The sequence below is a fragment of the Leucoraja erinacea genome, chromosome 2 (assembly GCF_028641065.1).
Source record: "Leucoraja erinacea ecotype New England chromosome 2, Leri_hhj_1, whole genome shotgun sequence".
Classification (NCBI taxonomy): Eukaryota; Metazoa; Chordata; class Chondrichthyes; order Rajiformes; family Rajidae; genus Leucoraja; species Leucoraja erinaceus.
This window is the reverse complement of record NC_073378.1, coordinates 85,680,746-85,700,631: the sequence shown is the minus strand read 5'-3', so window position 1 is coordinate 85,700,631 and position 19,886 is coordinate 85,680,746. Positions and strand designations below refer to the sequence as shown.

The 19,886-nt window shown below is 44.3% G+C and overlaps 1 protein-coding gene across 3 annotated transcripts in view; it reads right to left on the bottom strand.

The window, feature by feature from the left end:
• LOC129712007 (WAS/WASL-interacting protein family member 2-like) overlaps positions 1 to 16,289 on the bottom strand; it is a 45,410-nt gene extending 29,121 nt beyond the window's left edge. The window contains exon 1 of one of the 3 annotated variants that reach the window (XM_055660125.1): positions 16,113 to 16,289. The gene's annotated coding sequence lies outside the window, so the exon portion shown is untranslated. The remainder of the gene's footprint in view (positions 1 to 16,112) is intronic. The other 2 variants (XM_055660133.1, XM_055660160.1) reach the window with 2 other exon arrangements.
• Positions 16,290 to 19,886: the final 3,597 nt, after the last annotated feature.

Below are 19,886 nucleotides of genomic sequence, written 5' to 3'. Positions count from 1 at the left end.
GCTATGGCAACTGTAGAATTTAAATTCAGTTAATGATTAGACTTAGTTATGGTGAAAACAAAAAACTACCAGATTGTTGTAAAAGTATTTGGTTCACCGATGCCCTTCAGGGGAGGGAATTTCAAATGCTCATCTGAGATTTCTATTGGAAGAAACAAGGGACTGCAGATGCGTCAGGGATTGTATGTAGAAAACAGGTCGGAGCATAGACATGCGAAGAGCAGGAGAGAGAGCAGCAGCGAGGGGGTGGTGAGCCTTCCACTGGAAGAGGTTGCCCAATGCCAATCCAATTTAAAAGGAATCAGTGAGAACAATGGAATGTTGACAAGGTATTAGTGGTTCTAATTTTGCAGTTACTATCATTACACAATTTAAATAATAAGGGGCCAAGTATATTATGGTAAATTAGGTTTCATGCACAGGAAATATCCAACACTGGCTTGTTTGCCACTGTCCGGTGAACATCACTTGGGAATTAAAGAATGAATGGCCAATGGGCCATACACCAGCCAGACAATTCTCTCCATCAAATGACAACCCATCTATTGAAAGCAGTAGAATGGTAAGAGGTGCTTACATTAATCCAACAAAAATCTAGAACATGTAGAGCATTGTACTGACATATTATGCTTAAATCGCCCCGAGATATTTCACACCTATCAGCAAGAGATATTGCATAGAATAGTACAGCAGTGAACAGGCCCTACAGCCACAAGGTACACAAAAATGCTGGAGAAACTCAGTGGGTTCAGCAGCATCTATGGAGCGAAGGAAATAGGCAACGTTTCGGGCCAAAACCCTTCTTCAGCCACAATGTCTGTTTAATATACCATCCAATTACTCGAATCCCTTCTGACCACTTGATCCACAAATGTCCAATCCTTGCATATCTACAACATATTTGCAAGCCTCTTAAACACCACTGTCATATTTGTTTCCACTATCACCACTGGCAGTGTGTTCCAGGGACATATCACTCTCTGTGGGGGATGGAGGGGAACACTTGCCCCACAGATCTCCTTTAACCCTCTGACCTTAATGATGTACCCTCTAGTCTTTGACTTTTCACCCTGGAGATAAAGGTTCTAACGGTCTACCCTATCTATGTCTCTCGTAATTAAAAAAAAAACATATCATGTTTCCTTTCAGCCTCTAATGCTCCAGAGAAAACAATCCCAGGTTGTCCAATCTCTCCTTATAGCTAACATCTCAAGTCACTCAAGATTTCCTGTTAATAATAAATAAGATGCAACTCAAAGCATACCCGCCATTGGCACAGACCTTTCAAAACAAACTCAAAAACCTGCCATCAAGCAATTGAAAGCAATGTTAGGACAAAAAGGTTTGGTTAAATAGACAATCTTAATAAGAGGAACAGACAAAGGTGGAATATTTCAAGTATGGCACTTCACAGGTTTGGATGTAGCCACCAATGGTAACTTAAATTTTAAAGTATCGTGGATGTGCATGAGGCCAGAATTAGAGTAGCACATGGAATATGAAGCATTGCTAGGCTGGAGGAAGATACGGGCATGTCTGGAGCAAAGCTCTGAAGGAACTTATAAACAAAGAGAATTATTTAAAATTAGGATGATACTGAACAAGTAGTCAATGCAGATCAGCAAGCAAAATCTGAATGGAATATCAAGGGCTATTAAGTTTTGGAAAACTTCAAGTTTAAGACAGTGATAGTAATGTGGCTTGCCAGAAGAACATCGGAATAATTAATTTATGGAAGTGGATTTCAGCAATACTTGCAACTTTTCTCCTCAACAGTTAAGAGCGTAGTATATTTCAATATTTTTAATTACAATTTTAATTTGCTCGGATTGAATTGATATTCATAAACTCCGCTATCATTCAGTATCCCACATCACAAGGCAGGGGATAATGCCTCCAGGATTCACTGCAAGAATTCATGCACAAAATCCGGGCTTAAATGTTTGGGAACAATAACCTTTGTTGATTGCCAGAGGCTGCTGGTGGACCCCCGAAGCATCATGTGTGCATTCCGCATCCGTAAACCATCGGAAAGCATACATTCCCAACATGTCAGTGCACCCAAATCCAATTTTACCTCCTACTAACTCCTCGACAAACATCCAAGTGAACAGCGATCCTTTAAACACTCTTTAAGCCATTCAGAACCAATAGTGTATGCCACAATTATGTGCAAATCTGGCAGGAAAGGAACCAAATGTGCTTTCAATAATGTCTGATTGTACCTTTACAGGTTTTGGTTATGTGTAACACACGTATAAAAACACAACTGAGCTTTTCATCATATGTGAGATGTATTATTAGCTGTTTGGTATGATTCGCAATCTTTTACAAAAATACAGAATTCAGTTCTATAGCTTTTAAAATGTGTAAAACTGTATAGGAAGGAACTGCAGTTGCTGGTTTACACCGAAGATAGAAACAAAATGCTGGAGTAACTCAGCAGGACAGGAAGCATCGCAAGAGAGAGGAAATGGCTGATGTTTCAAGTCGAAGCCCTACTTCAGACCCAAAGAAATGTCTCGATCCGAAACGTCAGCCATTACTTCTCTCCAGAGATACTGCCTGCCTAGGTTATTCCAGCATTTTGTGCCTATCTTCAAATTTAGACTGGGGTGGGCAACTCTGAACAACTTCTCTACATCGGCGAGGCCAAGGGCAGGCTTGGCGATCACTTCGCCCAACACCTCCGCTCAGTTCGCACTAACCAATCTGATCTCCCGGTGGCTCAGCACTTCAACACCCCCTCCCATTGCGAATCCGACCTTTCTGTCCTGGGCCTCCACCATTGCCAGAGTGAGGCCGTGTGGACATTGGAGGAATCTCATATTTTGCATTGATAGTTACACCTCAGCAGTATGAACACTGACTTCTCCAATTTCAGATAGTCAAGTTCAAGTTCAAGTTCGTTTATTGTCATGTGTCCCTGTATAGGACAATGAAATTCTTGCTTTGCTTAAGCACACAGAAAATAGTAGGCATTTACTACAAAACAGATAAATGTGTCCATATACCATGATATAAATATATACACACATGAATAAATAAACTGGTAAAGTGCAAATAACAGAAAGTGGTTATTAATAATCAGAGTTTTGTCCAAGCCAGGTTTAATAGCCTGATGGCTGTGGGGAAGTAGCTATTCCTGAACCTGGTTGTTGCAGTCTTCAGGCTCCTGTACCTTCTACCTGAAGGTAGCAGGGAGATGAGTGTGTGGCCAGGATGGTGTGGGTCTTTGATGATACTGCCAGCCTTTTTGAGGCAGAGACTGCGATAAATCCCCTCGATGGAAGGAAGGTCAGAGCCGATGATGGACTGGGCAGTGTTTACTACTTTTTGTAGTCTTTCCCTCTCCAGGGCGCTCAAATTGCCGAACCAAGCCACGATGCAACCGGTCAGCATGCTCTCTACTGTGCACCTGTAGAAGTTAGAGAGAGTCTTCCTTGACAATCCGACTCTCCGTAATCTTCTCAGGAAGTAGAGGCGCTGATGAGCTTTTTTGATAATTGCGTTAGTGTTCTCGGACCAGGAAAGATCTTCAGAGATGTGCACGCCCAGGAATTTGAAGTTCTTGACCCTTTCAACCATCGACCCGTTGATATAAATGGGGCTGTGGGTCCCCCTCCTACTCCTTCCAAAGTCCACAATCAGTTCCTTGGTTTTGCTGGTGTTGAGGGCCAGGTTATTGCGCTGGCACCATATGGACAGTTGTTCGATCACTCTTCTGTATTCTGACTCATCCCCATCAGTGATACGTCCCACACCAGGGGTGTCGTCAGCGAACTTGATGATGGAGTTCGCATTGTGGTTCGCTACGCAGTCATGGGTATAGAGTGAGTACAGCATGGGGCTGAGCACGCAGCCTTGAGGTTCTCCCGTGCTGATTGTTATCGAGGCTGACACATTTCCACCAATACGAACAGACTGTGGTCTGTGATTGAGGAAGTCGAGGATCCAATTGCAGAGGGATGCGAGTTTGGAGTTTGGAAACCAGTTTGGAGGGGATGATTGTATTAAATGCCGAGCTGTAATCGATGAATAACTGCCTGACATATGAGTTTTTGTTGTCCAAGTGGTCCAGTGCGGAGTGGAGGGCCAGCGAGATCGTATCCACCGTTGATCTGTTGTGACGGTACGCGAACTGCAGTGGGTCCAGGTTTTTGTCGAGGTAGGAGTTGATTTGCTCCATGATCAACCTCTCAAAGCACTTCATCACCACCAGCGTTAGTGCCACTGGTCGATAGTCGTTGAGGCACGTCACCTTACTCGTCTTGTGCACCGGTATAATTGATGCCCTTTTAAAGCAGGTGGGGACTTGCTTTCTCCCTTCTTCCTCTCCCCTTCCCAGCTGTCCCACAAGCCTATCGTCTCTGCGTCTTCATTTTCTTTTTCCCGCCCTCCCTCCCCGACATCAGTCTGAAGAAAGGTCATGACCAAAAATGTCGCCTATTCCTTCTCTCCATAGATGCTCCCTCACCCGCTGAGTTTCTCCAGCATTTTTGTCTACCTTCAATTTTAGACAGGTCATTCCTAATTTAGCTGGGGCGGTATGCAGCATCACACACATTAACCACCCCCCCACACACACTATCTACCCCCCCCCTGCACACATGCTAACTACCCCCCTTGTTAATATATTAATATTATTAATTTGCTCATTTTGGATTAGTATGAATTACCCCCCCCCCCCCCCCCCCCCCTCCTCTTGGGGGACAGTTTGATCAGTAATCTTTGACCCCACTTAATGGCTATCTGGGCCAGCCATTAAGCGTTTATTCATACTAATCCAATTTTACAATTCTATTATATAGTATATTCTATTATATAGTATTTCAAGTGCTCACCTCTATTATAAAATGTTGAGAGAGGACCTGGCCCTACCACTTTCTGAGGCCGTGCATTCCAGTTTTCATGCAGCATCAGGGTGGTTTAAAAAAATATCTTCCTCAAGCCCTGTGTCTCCCAAATCTCTCCTCATAGGTGAAACATTTTATCCCCGACAATATCCTGGCCCTTTTATTCACTCTGCAATCCCTCAAATGCAATCACATCCCTCCGATAATCTGATGATCAGAGCTACACTCAGTACTCCAATGAATGTTTTATATAGTTGTCCCATGCCACCTTTTTATATCTATCTATCTATCTATCTATCTATCTATCTATCTATATAAAACTCAAATCCGTCCGTCCGCCTGCAGTACGGATCCCTTCCTGCCTTTCGATTCGTGCCCGATACTCGCAGATGTCCAATCGGAATGGCCGATGCTCGCAGATGTCCAATCGGAATGGATTCATTTGCATGTACGGCTGCCGGCTGCATTTCTTCCTTTGATTCATTGCCACGCCCAATCCAGACGCTCAATCTCCGAGATATTTTCCATTTCGGTAGAGATTTCGCTTTTCTTTCTAAGTATCTGCTCCTCATTTCATTTCGTCGTGTTGAAGTACATGTTTTTAATCAAATCCTTCCCCCCCCCACCCCACCCCCAAGTATTTCAAAAATAAACCAGGCTTCTCCATTTACATGTCAGCTTCCAACACATTTCGAAACAAAGTTGCAAGAGAGGAACACTGAACTTTTCACTGCTGCAGCAGGCAGGGGAGGGCTGCAATCTTACATTTGGGAACAGAGCTCAGTTCCAATGGAGGAGACGGGTGCATGGTGGAATATTGGGTTGGGGGATCACACCATTGGGGGAGCAGACCCAACGGGTCTGCACTTGGTCTAGTATATATATAAAACTCAAATCAGTCCGCCTGCCGTCCGGCTGCCGCCCGGCTGCATTTCTTCCTTTGATTCATTGCCACACCCAATCCAGACGCTCAATCTCCGAGATATTTTCTATTTCGGTAGAGATTTCGCTTTTCTTTCTAAGTATCCGCTCCTCATTTCATTTCGTCGTGTTGAAGTACATGTTTTTAATCAAATCCTCCCCCCCCCCCCCCCCCCCCCCCCCCCCCCCCCCCCCCACTCCCAAGTATTTCAAAAATAAACAGGCTTCTCCATTTACATGTCAGCTTCCAACACACTTCGAAACAAAGTTGCAAGAGAGGAACACTGAACTTTTCACTGCTGCAGCAGGCAGGGGAGGGCTACAATCTTACATTTGGGAACGGGCTCAGTTCCAATGGAGGAGACGGGTGCATGGTGGAATATTGGGTTGGGGGATCACACCATTGGGGGAGCAGACCCAACGGGTCTGCACTTGGTCTAGTATGTATATAAAACTCAAATCAGTCCGCCCGCCTGCAGTACGGATCCCTTCCTGCCTTTTGATTCGTTGACGGCTGCTCCTTCCTCAGCTTCCAACACACTTCGAAACAATGTTGCAAGACAGGAACACTGAACTTTTCACTGCTGCAGCAGGCAGGGATTTTTTTTTAAAGAGGCAGGGCAGTGCTGGAATCTTACTTTTGAGAACTGCTTCAGTTCCATTGGAGGAGACGGGTGCATGGTGGAATATTGGGTTGGGGGATCACACCATTGGGGGAGCAGACCCAACGGGTCTGCACTTGGTCTAGTATCCTATATATCTCACATTTTTCAGGATCTGCCATTTCTTAGTTTATCTTATGAATTCATGAAAATCAATATGTATTCAAGAATCTTAGTATTGATACCACCAGTTCTCGTCTCATGTCCAAACTCAATAATTGTAAATCCTATATTCGCAACCAGCTTGATTTTGTATCCCAGCAATGATTCTTGCAGTGCTCCACTGATCACAAACTTCCAATTGTAAAAGCAAGCCGCAAGCATCACCTTCTGCCCATCATCAAATTAATGTTGGATGAAATTTGCCAAATTCTCTTTCATTGTATTCACTGCAAATCTTCGGACCAGTTTCCAATGTGAGCCCTTGCACAAGTCCTTACTGACGTTCATGTCTACTATATGAACTTTATTAATATATTTAGTTCTTCCTTGAAAATTTCAATCAAACCAGTCAGAAGAATCTCCCCTAAACAAAGACATGCTGACTATTCTCGATTAATCTCTGCCTTGAATTGATTTTGCCCCAGAAAATATTTACCACACATTTTCCCACCATTAATGGAAGCACCAATACTGTCCTTGGCTTTGGTATTGTCTTTAAAATAATCCATCCTAAAGTTAATGCAATTTTTTTTTAATGTGACCTCAATAATTAATCTTGCTTTTAACATTAAAAGGGCGGCACAGTGGTGCAGCGATAGAGTTGTTGCTTTACAACGCGGTGTTGTCTGTACGGAGTTTATGCATTCTCCCTTGGGTTGTGGCGCGCCGGTTGTCTCTGGGTGCTCCGGTTTCCTCCCACATTCCAAAGATGTACAGGTTTGTAGGTTAATTGGCTTAAATAAAATTGTAAATATTCCCTAGAGTGTAGCATAGTGCTAATGTATGGGGTGATCGTAGTTCGGCGTGGACATGGTGGACCTAAGAGCTTGTTTCCGCTCTGTATGTCCAAATTGAAGTCTACGCTTTTTTTGTATTGTGTGACATTTCAAAAACCGAGGATTCTAATACACTTTTAAAAACTGACTTTTGCCATTAAATATTAGTGCACAATGTGCGTTTGGATTGTAATGCAAACCCTGCATATGCCATAGTAGAACAAATGTAGTGTACTTTGCCTATTAAACAATTAAAAAATCTTTGAATTGTAATTCACTGTTCGTTAGGATTAACTCTTTTGGCTTAAGGGCCTGTCCCACTTGGGTGACATTTGCGGGCAGTTTACGCGACATCCTAAAAATTGGTTGGCGCATGGTGAGGCGTGGTGGCGTATGCAGTGACGCGCGGCACCCAAGGATTTTGGAATGCCACCTCACGTGCCACCTGAGTGATGTATCCCTTGCGCACGCTGATGTACTGATGGCGTACGCTGATGTACTGACGCGTGTTGGTGATGCATGGTTATGCACGGTGACGCACGGACATTGCCTATGCTAATTTATTATGCATCACCGTGCGTCAACGTCTGTAACCATGCGCCGTCCATATGCCGTCGGCGCACCATTTGAGCGCACGCAAATGACGCCCAGGTGGGACAGGCCCTTTAGTTGTTTGTTTATTTAAGTTTCCCAACAGATTTTAGGATTGATGTCAGTGACCTTTGATGCCACCTCGCAATATACGACTTACCAGAAATATAAAAGGCATTTTAATCTAGGGCATTTGTACAACAGTCTTGTAATTTATCCAACTTAAATATCTTGTCATCATTAGGAATTATTTTTAAACAGTCATAGTCAATTTGATATCTATCTTGAGTGATCCAAACCAGAGTGATATTCTAGATTTTAACAGTGCAATTAGTTCTGGCATTTGAAAAAGTTCTATTTTCAAAATTGCTTAATTCATGTCATGTCAATATAATATTGCAACATCTGTTGTTTTATTAACCAAAAATTAGTGGCAATCCGTAAAATACAGTGTATACAACTAGGAATGGTATAGTTAATTTTGTTTTATTAAGTTGTGTATGTGTGTGGGTGGGAGAAACGTGTTTTGGTCTCTTCCTTCGGGGGATGCGACTTTTTTTCTGTCGTATTCCCCGTCCCCGTCTGCGCCAAGTCCTAAAGGCGGAGCTGGCGGCCTCGGTGCTGTGGCAGCGGCAGCGGAGACCCGACTCGGCCTCGGTGCTGTGGCAGCGGCAGCGGCAGCGGAGACCCGACTCGGCAGCGGCAGCGGAGACCCGACTCGGCTCCAAATGATGTACAGGCTAGATCAGATTTGAAGGGGGTTCAGCGACAGACCTTAACACAAAGAGAATGGAAATATGGACCATTAGTCAACCCACCTTCCTGCTTGCTAATTTTTCAGTTGTAAAACCTGAAAGGTTTCATTCTGATCACCAAGGTTCACTAGAAGTCTCAGGTAAGTGTGCGATAGGTAAAAATGGAGGCAGGGGAGCAGATCAAAAGATTGTGGAGGCATGATCTTTCATGAATCATTAGTCAGAGATGGTTCCAGACAATTTGAAAATTGCAAATATTACTCCGCTGTTCAAAAAGAGTGGAAACTGTTTAGCCTGACCAGTGATTAGTTAGCTTTTAGAGTCCATTATAAAGGATGAGGTTTCTGAGTACTTAGAAGCACATGATAAAATTGTGGTTTTGTGAAGGGGAGATCTTGCCTCGTGAACCTGTTGGAATTATTTTAGGCAGTAAAGAGCAGGATAGCCAACAGAGAGTCAACGGATATTGTTTACCTGGATTTTCCGAAGGCCTTTGATAAGGTGCCACAGTTGAGGCTGCTAAAGAAGTTGAAAGCCCATGGTTTCAGAGGAATAATATTAGCCTGGATAGCAGATTGGCTGGATGGCAGAAGGCAAAGCATGGCATTAAAGGGTGCTTTATCTGTTTGGCTGCCAGTGACTAGCAGTGTTCCACAGGAATTGGTGCTGGGGCCGCTACATGTTGTTGTATATCAATGATTTAGATTAGATTCAGATTCGGATTTAGATTCAATTTTAATTGTCATTGTCAGTGTACAGTACAGAGACAACAAAATGCATTTAGCATCTCCCTGGAAGAGCGACATAGCAAATGATTTGAATAAATAATAATAAGTGTCCGGGGGGGGGGTGGTGATTGGCAGTCACCGAGGTACGTTGTTGAGTAGAGTGACAGCCGCCGGGAAGAAGCTGTTCCTCGACCTGCTGGTCCGGCAACGGAGAGACCTGTAGCGCCTCCCGGATGGTAGGAGGGTAAACAGTCCATGGTTGGGGTAAGAGCAGTCCTTGGCGATGCTGAGCGCCCTCCGCAGACAACGCTTGCTTTGGACAGACTCAATGGAGGGGAGCGAGGAACCGGTGATGCGTTGGGCAATTTTCACCACCCTCTGCAATGCCTTCCGGTCGGAGACAGAGCAGTTGCCATACCATACTGTGATGCAGTTGGTAAGGATGCTCTCGATGGTGCAGCGGTAGAAGTTCACCAGGATCTGAGGAGACAGATGGACCTTCTTCAGTCTCCTCAGAAAGAAGAGACGCTGGTGAGCCTTCTTGATCAGAGTTGAGGTATTGTGGGTCCAAGAGAGATCATCGGAGATGTTGACTCCCAGGAACCTGAAGCTAGAAACACGTTCCACCTCCGTCCCGTTAATGTGGATGGGGGTGTGTGTGCCGCCTCTGACTTCCTGAAGTCTACAATGAGCTCCTTGGTCTTCTTGGAGTTAAGGGCCAGGTTGTTGTCAGCGCACCATGCTGCTAAGTGCTGGACCTCCTCCCTGTAGGCCAACTCATCGTTGTTGCTGATGAGGCCAATCACCGTTGTATCATCTGCATACTTGATGATGGTGTTAGTACCATGTACAGGTGTGCAGTCATAGGTGAAGAGGGAGTAGAGGAGGGGGCTCAGCATACAGCCCTGTGGAACGCCGGTGTTCAGGGTGAGGGTTGAAGAGGTGTGCTTGTCTAACCTAACAGACTGGGGTCTGTTGGTTAGAAAGTCCAGTATCCAGTTGCAGAGGGAGGGGTCGATGCCCAGGTTACCGAGTTTGGTGATCAGTTTTGATGGTATAATGGTGTTGAATGCTGAGCTGTAATCGATGAACAGCATTCTTACGTAAATGTCTCTAGTGTCGAGGTGGGAGAGGGCGGAGTGAAGTGCCGTTGAGATGGCATCCTCCGTACTCCTGTTCTTGCGGTAGGCAAACTGATAGGGATCCAGTGTGGGGGGTAGGCAGCTTTTGAGGTGTGCCAGGACCAGCCTCTCGAAGCACTTCTTGATGATGGGGGTAAGTGCAACTGGGCGGAAGTCGTTGAGGCTTGCCGCAGTGGAGTGTTTTGGCACTGGCACGATGGAGGTGGTTTTAAGGCAAGTGGGGACAACTGCTTGGGCAAGTTACAGGTTGAAGATGTCAGGCCCTGAGCACGCGCCCGGGGATGCCGTCAGGGCCAGCAGCTTTACGTGCATTAGTCCTACTCAGTGCCACGTATACGTCGTAGGGGGTGAGTGTGAGGGGTTGGTGATCGGCAGGGAGCACAGCCTTGATGGATGTCTCTAGATTGTCCCTGTCGAAGCGGCCATAGAAGTGATTAAGCTCCTCAAGGAAGGAGGCGTCGCTGGATGTGGGGGTGGTGTTGGAGGGTCTGTAGTCCGTGATGGCCTGGATGCCTTGCCACATGCGTCGGGGGTCAGAGTTGTTGTTGAAGTGCTCCTCAATCCTGAGCTTATGGCAGTGCTTGGCCTTCCTGATGCCCCTCTTCAGGTTAGCCCTGGATGAACTGTAGGCTCGAGCATCGCCTGACCTGAAAGCGGTGTCCCGTGCTTTCAGCAGTAGCCTGACCTCGCTGTTCATCCATGGCTTCTGATTCGGGAATATGGTCACCTGTTTGAGGGAGGTGACACTATTGATGGTGGAGTTTATAAAGTCCAGAACAGAGGATGTGTAGGAATCAATGTCCGTGTGGGAGTCAAGGGTGGCCTGGGCTGCAAACGCCTTCCAGTCAGTGTTTCCAAAACACTGCTGAAGTGTGAAGTCCGCTTCCTCTGACCAGACTTTAACTGTCCTCACAGTTGGTTTAACCCGTCTGATGAGTGGGGAGTACTTAGGGAGCAGGAACAATAAGACGTGATCAGACTGACCAAGGTGGGGGAGGGGGATGGCTTTGTAAGCTTCAGCCACGTTGGTGTAGACTTTGTCCAGTGTCTTGTCTACTCTAGTGGGGAAGGAGACATGTTGGTGGAATTTGGGGAGTACAGTCTTCAGGTTAGAGTGATTAGGGAAATGAAGGTTTTGTGGCCAAGTTTGTGGGTGATACAAAGATACTTGAAGGGGCAGGTAGTGTAGAGGAAGCTGTGACTCTGCAGAAGGACTTGGATAGTTTGGGAGAGTGGGCAGATGGAGTATAGTGTAGCAAAGTGTGGAATCATGTATTTTGATTGTAGGAATAAAGGCATAGACTATTTTCTAAATGGGGAGCGCAGTCAGAAATTGGAGGTGCAAATGGATTTGGCAGTCCTGGTACAGGATTCCCAAAAAGTCAATTTGCAAGTCAAATTGGTAGTCAGGAAGGCAAATACAATGTTTTGTTTATTTTGCATTTATTTTGAGGACTAGATAATAAAGACACAATGTATTGCTGAGGCTTGATAAGGCACTGGACAGACTGCATTTGGAGTATTGTGAGAAGTGTTCACTCCCATACCCGCGGAAGGATGTAATGCTCAGAAAGGATTCTCATATCCAAGTAGTTCCAAATGATTAAATGGGTTAATAACACAATTTTTCACGGTGTCTTGGTACTCATGACAACAATAAACCAATGCCAAAAGTTTGTTCCCATCAAAAAATGTAATTGATGGAACATATGGCAGCATTAGGCACTATCCTAAAAGACCTGGATTGTGTCAACAACTTGCTGGTGGTTCCATTCAGAATCATGAGTTATCTGCAGCTAGGTTGGTAAACTCAGCAGGATCCAGAGAGGAGCTATAATGACCTGACGGATCAGACATACTGCAGCCAGCATCAAAAATAAGCTCTTTATTAATATTAATGTTTAACTAATTGAGTCATAGAGTCGGATATCATAGAAACAGGTCCTTCAGCCCAACTTGCCCAAACCGTCCAACATGTCCCAATTAAACTAGTCCCACCTATCGGCAATGGCCCATATCCCTCTAAACCTGTCCTATCCATGCACCTATCTAAATGTTTCTTAAACATTGTGATAGTACCTGCCTCAACTACCTCCTCTGGCAGCTTGTTCCATGCACCAATCACTTTGTGTGAAAAAGGTTAGACCTTCAGTTTCCTATTAATCTTCCCCTCCCCCCCCCCCCCCCTCACCTTAAACATATGTCCTCTGGTTCTTGATTTCCCCCACTCGGGGCAAGAGGCTTTGTGCACCTATCCAATCTATTCCTCTCATGATCTTGTGCACCTCTATAAGATCACCCCTCATCCTCCTGCGCTCCAGGGAATAGAGTCCTAGCCAGTTCAACCTCTCCCCACAGCTCTGGCACTAAAGCCCTGGCAACATCCTTGTAAATCTTCTCTGCACTCTTTCCAGCTCAGTAACATATTTTCTATAACTTGGTGCCCATAACTGAACACCATACCCTAAATGCAGTCTCAATAATGTCTTATACAACTGCAACATAACCTCCCAACTTCTATACACAATGTTCCAACTGATGAAGCCGATGTGCCAAAAGCCTTTTAGGCTGCAGGTGACCTATCTACCATTGATGCCACTTTCAACAAACGATGTACCTGTACCACTAGACCTCTCTGCTCTACAACACCCACCAGAGCCCTACCATTCACCATGTAGGTTCTGCCCATGTCCGTGCTTCCAAAATGCAACACCTCACATTTCTCTGTATTAAATTACATTAACCATTCCTCGGCCCACTTGCCCAACCGATTAAGATCCTGCTGCAATTTTTGACAACATCTTCACTATCTACAATCCCACCCAGTCAATGTCAGTTAATTAGCTAAGTAAATTAATATGGTTTAATTATTTAAATATTTTTCAACTGTTTTTAAATGTCTCTGGTCACAAACAGTGAAAATCAGGGTGGTGCATAAGCACAATCCGAGTTTGTCACATGTGATGCGAGACCTCAGTTCTTGATGTGCAGATGCAGTGGTTTACATGCTTGGGAAGGTAACTGCAAAGCATAGGCTGGGTCCATTGATATAATATGTGAAGTGTAAAATTAACCCCAGCAGTATGCAGCAAACTCAGCTACAGAACTACACTAGACACAAAAGGCTGGAGTAACTCAGTAGGACAGGCAGCATCTCTGGGGAGAAGGAATAAGTGACGTTTTGGGTCAAGACTCAAATCAAGACTCAGTCCTGCTGAGTTATTCCAGCTTTTTGTGTCTATCCTCAGTTTAAACCTGCATCTGCAGTCCCTTCCTATACAGAACTGCAGTGTTCTGAATACTGGTCCTATCCTAAACACTGAAACCTTTATTTAACAACTGCAGTTTCAGTGACAATGAATGAAATGATACATCTGCACTTGACCAAGCTTTAAGTTATAAGACTTTGCACAAAGTCAGGCTGTCTTTTTGGCATTTAAAAAATCGAACAACACTTCAGTAATAAGGGGAACCAGCGGGAACATAGGCCAAAAATAATGTTGGGAAGTCACAGAGTAGGTGGCTGTCTTAAATTTCAGATTTTTTCAGATGCATAGCTGGGAAATAGTTCATTATTCAACAAATGGCAACTCTATAAGCAGAAAATAATAATTCTAAATCTGTGATTCACGTCTTTTTTTTTTTTGAAGTATTAGGTAAGGTATGCCTGGAGTTAGGTCACATGGTCCCACAGAATGATGGATGTGCCTTGAAGGGCCATATGGTCTACCTCTGACTCCACCTAGCAAGATATTTCAAAGTATTGAATTTTACTGTGGCAATACCCATACCTAACTGGTGTATGATTGAAGTCCAGTGAAAATTTAGAAAACTCATAATATATTCAAAAATATACAGGAAGTATTAATATTCCCCTTTTGGATGCAGATTGTTTAAGATTCTTTGTTACTTGCACTTTGCAAATGAACTTTTTAATACAATCAAAAATTATTTTCAGGGAAGTCACCATGAAGAAATATTGAGAAGTTTTCATCTTTGCTAAAACTTAAGTATTTGTTCTTAGTATATTTTAAATTGTAAAGCACAACACCGTGGCAAGCACTAGGACTTTCATTCTGCAGACAATCTAGCTGCTATGCTCCTGTAATAGTCTTTTCTGACTGTTTACCCCAAATCAATTTTGATATTGTGGAAGGGAAACATGAATCTCTGGCAGCAGGCTACGCGGGCAATTCAACAGAGTTTTTTCACTGATCCACACTCAGAATTTTGTCCATACTACAGACTGTGGAATGTTGGCATTTGCAATCACTTCTGTGGAACTTTCACTTGCAGCTGTTGTAACAAACTCATGTTCAAGGCCGCTTAGACAGAACTGATAATTTGGACACATTTTAAATAAACTGTTTTTGCAAAGCAAATGTAATAATTTTCTTATAAATTGTGTCCTTATGTGACAACACTTATTTGAAGGAATGCATAACCCAGCTAGGGAAAGTTTAATGTATTTTAAATCATTTTTGGTTGACGGGTATTATTGATTATGCGGGAAGCTAATTTCTATAATAACTTCATAATTTGTGTTTTTTACTCCTACTTATTCTTTCATAAATAAATGAATGTTGTTTTGGTTCATTACAAATGATTATTTGAGCCAGTATCACAGATATCGAGGCTATCACATCAAGTTCATATACGGTATAGAGAACAAGCTGTTCATAACCATATTTAACTGGCATGCCGTGTTAATGGAATAATAACATTGCATATGCCCATCTACTAGATCAAATTGGCAAAGCCAGCATATGCCCATCTACTACAAGTTGGCAAAGCCAGAAGATCCAGCTACTTCAGTGTGGTAGACCTCTCCCAGGTCTCTACCGAGAAAAAGTCACTGAAACTTTGAAAAAGGGCATAAAGTTACTGGGACAGATGGAACGACCGCAGAATGTTAAACCCCTTTATTCGCAACAAAATAAAATGTGGTTATTTCCCCTTCACTTAATATAAGTGCAACATAAGTGCGTATTTCACAACTGCTACCTTACTACCACTTGAAGCATTACTTGACCTGAGAAAATGATGTTCGAGGGTATTTAGCTAAAATTAAATAGGCACAAAATACACTGTTAATTCAGAAAAAAATATACTGGATAAAAAAGTTTTCTGAGATATTTCTCTCAACACACCCAAGGAAATCCAAAGGTTCAGCCACAGAAAATGATGAACAGCAATGCCGGGTTATTGAGTAAGGGCAGCTGATGTCTCGGGAAGAGGGGCTGAAGCGTCCCGCTCTCCGCACAGCCTCTGACTCAGTACTTCCAGCCCAAATTCACGAGATGTTCTGCCACTTCTGCCAACTTGAGAATACCCTCCCAACTTTTCAAGAGTACGTAATCGAGAAACGACACATTACCCTAGCGGACTTGCTTAAAGCCCGCACATTAATCAACCGCAGCAACTGCTGCAACAAGAAAATAAACACCAATTAAAAAAAAACTGCTTGCATTAACAATTAATAAACTTATATGCAAGTAGAGACACATAAGTACACCCACCGAGTAAGAGATGTCTGTTACTCCGTCTGTCACATTTACGGTCGTTAAACGTGTTCCTGCTGCCAGGTGGAAATAGAGCCGAGCGGTTTAAAACATTAAGTTACTCGTCGCTTAGAAGCCGAACAATCTCCTTCCAGTTTCCCCCAGTGCAGCCGCAACTATCAATCACAAGTGGGAGGGGAGGAGAGGAGACCAGAGCCGCTGCCGCTGCCACTCATGCAGAGGAGGTTTGCCCATAATGTAGCGCCACCTTCTCTCAGCTCTCAATTGCTACACCTGAGATACACACCAAGCGCTGGAGTAACTCAGCAGGTCCGGCAGCATCGCTGGAGAACATGGATAGGTGATGTGTAAGAAGCAACTGCGGATGCTGGTTTATACCGAAGGTAGACACACAAAAAACTGGAGTAACTCAGCGGGACAGGCAGTATCTCTGGAGATAAGGAATGGGTGACGTTTTGGGTCAAGACCTGGGGATCCTTCCTGTTTCCATTCCTGCTGTGTGTGTTCTCAGGTGTTTGGTGAGGCTGACAAACCTGTAGACTCATCCAAGGGTGGAAGATGGTGATATACAGGTTGGGACAATGTACTGCAGATGCTGGTATTCCAAAAAAAGACACAAAGTGCTGTAGTAACAGTAACTCAGCAGGTCATGCAACTTCTATGGGGAACATGGATAGGTGACATTTCAAGTCGGGACTCTTGTTCAGACTGATTGTGTTGGAGGGTGAGGGCAGGAAAACTGGAAGAGAGGAGGGATGGGACAAAGCTGATGAGTGATAGGTGAATACAGTCAAGGGTGGTTTTAAATAGGCAGATGGTTGCACTAACGCCAGAGATGACAAGCCGAAAGGTGTGAGATAAAGATAGATGAGGAGTGAATTGCGAAGTCAGAGATTATAAGATGATGTGGTAGGAGCAGAATTAGGCAATTCGGCCTATCAAGTCTACGCCATTCAATCATGGCTGACCTATCTCTCCTTCCTAACCCCATTCTCCCGCCTTCTCATCTCTGACACCCTACTAATCAATCAAGAGGAAGAAATATGTAGAATGGGTTGGGGGAAGGGGGAGATACAGAACATGATGTGCTATTCCTCCAGTTTGCATGTGGCCTCACTCTGGCACTAGAGGAGGCCGAAGACAGAAAGGTCAGTGTGGGAATGGGAAAGAGTTAAAATAGCGCCCAAGAGATCCAGTATGCCTCGATAGACTGAGCGCAAATGTAGCGTGGAACAGTTGCCGAGTCTACGCTTGATCTCACCGGTGTATCAGGCTGCATCGGGAACACTGAATGCAGTAGATGAGGTTAGATGATGTACATGAGCCTCTGTCTCATCTGGATGGATGTGAGGGATGAGGTATAGGAACAGGTGCTATGACTCCTGCAGTTGCAAAGGAAAATATTGGGGAGGGAGTGGTTTGGGTGGGAAGGGATGAATGACCATGATCAGGGGAGCTCAATCCTTGTTATATTCGGGGGAAGGGGGACCAAGAGCAGAACTATGGGACACAGAGAAGACACCTATGAGGGATTCATCTGTGATTGCAGGGGGAATATCATGTTTACTAAAGAAAGAGGACATCGCAAAAGCCTCATCTTTGAGGCCAAAGTGTCAGAGACAGAGAAATAGAGAGTAAGGGATAGTATCTTTGCAAGAGGCAGAATGGGAGGAGGTGTAGTCCGGATAAGTGTGGGAGTCAGTGGGTTTGTAGTAGATATTAGTCGTTAGTCTGCCCCTGTGATGGGTACAGAGAGACACAGACATCAAGAAAGGGGAGTGAGGTGTCATAGATTGTCTAAATGCATATGAGGGCAGGGTGGAAGTTAGTGGTAAAGTTAATGAAATCAACAGATTGAGCATGGGTACAGGAGGCAGCCCCAATACAATCATTAATGAATGATTGTAAAAGAGTTGGGGGATGGTACCAATTTACATTTGGAACAAGGATTATTCGATATAACCAAGAAAATTAGAGGTATAGCTGAGCTCCAGGAAAGTACCCATGGCTACAGCTTTAACTTGAAACATAGAAACATAGAAATTAGGTGCAGGAGTAGGCCATTCGGCCCTTCGAGCCTGCACCGCCATTCAATATGATCATGGCTGATCATCCAACTCAGTATCCCGTACCTGCCTTCTCTCCATACCCCCTGATCCCCTTAGCCACAAGGGCCACATCTAACTCCTTCTTAAATATAGCCAATTAACTGGCCTCAACTACCCTCTGTGGCAGAGAGTTCCAGAGATTCACCACTCTCTGCGTGAAAAAAGTTCTTCTCATCTCGGTTTTAAAGGATTTCCCCTTTATCCTTAAGCTGTGACCCCTTGTCCTGGACTTCCCCAACATCGGGAACAATCTTCCTGCATCTAGCCTGTCCATTAAGAATTTTGTAAGTTTCTATAAGATCCCCTCTCAATCTTCTAAATTCTAGAGAGTATAAACCAAGTCTATCCAGTCTTCTTCATAAGACAGTCCTGACATCCCAGGAATCAGTCTGGTGAACCGTCTCTGCACTCCCTCTATGGCAATAATGTCCTTCCTCAGATTTGGAGACCAAAACTGTACGCAATACTCCAGGTGTGGTCTCACCAAGACCCTGTACAACTGCAGTAGAACCTCTCTGTCCTATACTCAAATCCTTTTGCAATGAAAGCTAACATACCATTCGCTTTCTTTACTGCCTGCTGCACCTGCATGCCTACCTTCAATGACTGGTGTACCATGACACCCAGGTCTCGCTCCATCTCCCCCTTTCCCAATCGGCCACCATTTAGATAATAGTCTGCTTTCCTATTTTTGCCACCAAAATGGATAACCTCACATTTATCCACATTATACTGCATCTGCCAAACATTTGCCCACTCACCCAGCCTATCCAAGTCACCCTGCAGTCTCCTAGCATCCTCCTCACAGCTAACACTGCCCCCCAGCTTAGTGTCATCCGCAAACTTGGAGATATTGCCTTCAATTCCCTCATCCAGATCATTAATATATATTGTAAATAGCTGGGGTCCCAGTACTGAGCCTTGGGGTACCCCACTAGTCACTGCCTGCCATTGTGAAAAGGACCCGTTTACTCCTACTCTTTGCTTCCTGTTTGCCAGCCAGTTCTCTATCCACATCAATACTGAACCCCCAATGCCTTGTGCTTTAAGTTTGTATACTAATTTCTTATGTGGGACCTTGTCGAAAGCCTTCTGGAAGTTCAGATACACCACATCCACTGGTTCTCCCCTATCCACGCTACTAGTTACATCCTCGAAAAATTCTATAAGATTCGTCAGACATGATTTACCTTTCGTAAATCCATGCTGACTTTGTCCAATGATTTCACCACTTTCCAAATGTGTGCTGCTATCCCATCTTTAATAACTGACTCTAGCAGTTTCCCCACTACCGATGTTAGACTAACTGGTCTGTAATTCCCCATTTTCTCTCTCCCTCCCTTCTTAAAAAGTGGGGTTACGTTTGCTACCCGCCAATCTTCAGGAACTACTCCAGAATCTAAAGAGTTTTGAAAGATTATTACTAATGCATCCACTATTTCTGGAGCTACTTCCTTAAGTACTCTGGGATGCAGCCTATCTGGCCCTGGGGATTTATCGGCCTTTAATCCATTCAATTTACCCAACACCACTTCCCGGCTAACCTGGATTTCACTCAATTCCTCCAACTCCTTTGACCCGCGGTCCCCTGCTATTTCCGGCAAATTATTTATGTCTTCCTTAGTGAAGACGGAACCAAAGTAGTTATTCAATTGGTCCGCCA